We start from the raw sequence: 3,891 nt of genomic DNA, 5'->3' as shown, positions 1-3,891 counted from the left end.
TCAATAACAAAACAACAAACAACGCAATCCAAAAATGGAGAGAAGACCTAAAGAGACAATCTCCAAAGAAGTCATACAGACTGCCAACAAACACATGAAAGAATGCTCAACATCATTAATCATTAGAGAAATGCAAATCAAAACTACAGTGAGATATCATCTCACACCAGTCAGAATGGTCATCATCAAAAAATCTAGAAACAATAAATGCTGGAGAGGGTGTGGAGAAAAGGGAACCCTCTTGCACTGTTGGTGGGAATGTAAATTGATAAAGCCACTGTGGAGAACAGTATGGAGGTTCCTTAAAAAACTACAAATAGAACTACCATATGACCCAGCAATCCCACTACTGGGCATATACCCTAAGAAAACCATAATTCAAAAAGAGTCATGTATCAAAATGCTCATTGCAGCTCTATTTGCAATAGCCAGGTGATGGAAACAACCTAAGTGTCCATCATCGGATGAATGGATAAAGAAGATGTGCCACATATATACAATGGCATATTTCTCAGCCATAAAAAGAAACGAAATTGAGCTATTTGTAATGAGGTGCATAGACCTCAGATAAGAGACAGAAAGATAAAGTTGCTAATCTAGAAAAAAAAACAAAAAGACTATGAAAGTTTACCAGGTTTTGGGTCACCGACTATGAGCCCCAGCATTGTAGAACTTGAAACTGAAAGCAAACCCTGGCATAATAAGGAAAATCAACATGTACGACACTTAACAGTTCAAATGGCATAGAAGAACTGGAGACCAGTGTACCTTATGAAGACAGTGGCTACTCTTCATTTTCCCAACAAAGTGGCTTCAATGAGCATGAAGACAGTAGCCTTCCCCTGGTGGAAAATTTCAGTGACAGTCCACAATCTTGCCCGCTATGGACGCAAAGCGCAGACCAATATCCCAAGAAAAACTTGCTGCCAGCTCTTCATTCTGAAAAAGTGGTTTGTTCAACGTTAAAAAAAAAAAAAAAAAAAGGTAAACGAAATCCTAAAATAGATTGGGAGAAGCTGAGGGAATTTATATCCAGTGGAAATTTTAGACTACGGAATATAATTGGCAGGAAAACAGGCCTAAAGTGTGTAGATGTTCTCAGGGAACTCTTTCGAAGGGGACTGAGACATCCCTTAGCAAATATTTTAACACAGCTCAGTGATATGGACTTAATCAAGTAAGTATTGTTGTTCTGAGTTCATTAGTGTAACCCATGAAAATTTTTGTTAGGTGGCTCAGCACCACCAGCTCATGCAAAGACATAGTAGGGGGGCTTCCCTGGTGGCACAGTGGTTGAGAGTCCACCTGCCGATGCAGGGGACACGGGTTTGTGCCCCGGTCCGGGAAGATCCCACATGCCACGGAACGGCTGGGTCCGTGAGCCATGGCCGCTGAGCCTGTGCAAAGACATAGTAGGGTAGTCTTGCACTGTTGTTTAATTGAGGTGATGACTTTTGTCTGGTTGCTGGTATTTTACTACCTATATGTCACTAAGAGGAAAGAAAGATAATTTTTAGAGTATGTATTTAATCCAGTTATTTCAAATTTCATATGTATGCTATTAGAAAACTATTTCTGTTAGATTGGGATCTTTGTTCTTTTGGTTCTGAAATTGTTCATAGGTAAGCTACATCTTTTAGTCTTAACTATAAAACAACAGCCTAGGTCTGGTGTACAGGTCCTATAGGCATTATGATTTTTGTCACACTTGAAAGTATAAAATAATTTCTGGTTTTTTTAGGTTATTTTCAAATTTGACAGTAAATTTGACAGTGATGAAAATACAGAAACCCACAAATGGGTCTGATTATTACTGTCTCTTAGAAACCTTATACTGACTCCCCTTTCTCATTCCACCAAAGAAAACCTATTAGGATGTGGTAACTGAGAATTAAGGTGATTATCTAATCTATTGAATTAGATTGCCTCCAACTCAACTGGGTTCACTTTCGGCTCTTTGAAAAAAAATTTTTTTTTTTTGCGGTACGCGGGCCTCTCACTCTTGTGGCCTCTCCCGTTGCGGAGCACAGGCTCCGGACGCGCAGGCGTCCAGGGAAGCCCTGAAAAATTTTTTAGAGGTACTCTTTGTGTTACTTTACACTGGTCCATGAAATATAGCTGATGCAAAACAGACACAAGTAAGTATTGATTTTTATTGTTGGCCAGCTTCTTGAGAGATAATCGACATCACAACATTTTTGTTAACAAAATGGATTTTTTAAATTGATTTCTACTAATAGCAGTGTGTCCTCAAGTTCGTTGAAACTTGTCTAATGTTAATAAATAACCAAGATGGTGCCATATATACAATGGGGCTTATTTGATATTTGAGGATATTGTGAAAAAATGAAGTACTAAGTGTAGTGGTTCTTAAGCCTGGATCCACTTAGAATTACTTAATGGTGAGCTTTTAAAAATAATACAGAGCCCTGGCCCCCATTTTAGATCAATTAAACCCAAGTGACTAGGCCTGGGCCATCCTTAAATCTTAAATTCATGCCTCAGGCAATTCTAATGCATAGCCAGGTTTGAGAAGCACTGCTAATAGAAATTTCTTTTTTGCACTGTTAATGTTTCTGTAATATAATCTTGGTTCTTTGTGGTGCTTTAATTGTTTGCTTTATAATCATTTACTTTTCCAGCGTGTCTAAAGTGAGCACAACTTGGAAGAAGACTCCAGAAGATGATAAGGGGGCATTGCAATTGTACAATAAAGCAATACAAAGAATTACCATAAGAAAAAAAGAAATGTGAAGTTTCATTAATGTTTTGTATTTTTTTAACATCTTTATTGGAGTATAATCGCTTTACATTGTTGTGTTAGTTTCTGCTGTAAACAAAGTGAATCAGCTATACGTACACATATATCCCCAAATCTCCTCCCTCTTGCATCTCCCTCCCACCCTCCCTATCCCACCCCTGTAGGTGGTCACAATCATTAACGTTTAAGTGGGCAAGAGAGCCTATGAAAAACAGCTCTATCTATTGCAAACCTTATGTTCATTATTCAAAACACACAAAAGAAACAACAAACAAAATGTTATAAGGTACCATTATACTAAGTACCATACTAGATATGGAGATATAAAAATGACTAAAAGATGTCTTGTGCCCTTTTACTATAGCCCAGTGGAGGAGAAGATACATATGAATAGAGTAAAATGGAAAAAAATACCATTAAAATGGTATGTGTAAATTATTGGAGTAACCTAAACAAGGAAAAAATAAAGCCTTCACAAAGGTGACATCTGAACTAGCTCATCTAAAACTGTGATTTACAACACAAATGAAATGTCTCATAATTCTATTTATAACAAGAAATGTACGTTCTTAGTCGGATGATGTAAACCACACATGCTCCCTGAACTGCCCCCACCACATCGGCCCCTGTGGGCCTTTGTCATACCTCTGGATCCCTCAAGGTCCCCAGAGTGAACAGTGTCTGTGGCGGCCAAAGCACATCCGTGCTTGGGCAATAAATAGGTCAGTGACCACAAGTGTGTAATGAGTTTTAAAAGTGCCGAATATTTTGGAAGTGAAGAGAAAGAAATTTAAAGGAGAGAAACTCTCCAAAACAGTCTGTAATAACCTATAAGAATATTTCTGAGAGACCTTAATGGACTTCAAAACAGAGAATTTGACAAGTTGAATCATTGGTTCAAAGGAATAAATCCCAGATACTCTGTAGATGTCATTTTCCAAAACTCTGACTTTTGAGAACTCAAACTTTTTCTCCATAATAATTACCATCTTTCAGGTCCATTAGTTTCATGGATGTTGTCTATTGTTATTTTCTTCTGTCCCTCCTCCTTTCCATGAGAAACTGCTTCTTATTCCCATTCCTCAAAATTTTTTAAGTTTTATTTTTGAAATATTATTAACCCAAATGAA

At 37.6% G+C, this 3,891-nt stretch overlaps 1 pseudogene across 1 annotated transcript; it reads left to right on the top strand.

The window, feature by feature from the left end:
• Window positions 1-571: 571 nt before the first annotated feature.
• On the top strand, window positions 572-2,754 carry LOC309963279 (F-box only protein 5-like; annotated as a pseudogene). The gene is made up of 2 exons: window positions 572-1,177; window positions 2,643-2,754. The product of its transcript is annotated as an F-box only protein 5-like (transcript).
• The last annotated feature ends 1,137 nt before the right edge of the window (window positions 2,755-3,891 follow it).

Source organism: Leucopleurus acutus (assembly GCF_964270905.1).
Source record: "Leucopleurus acutus genome assembly, chromosome: 6".
Taxonomy (NCBI): Eukaryota; Metazoa; Chordata; class Mammalia; order Artiodactyla; family Delphinidae; genus Leucopleurus; species Leucopleurus acutus.
This window is presented reverse-complemented; position numbering and strand designations above follow the sequence as displayed.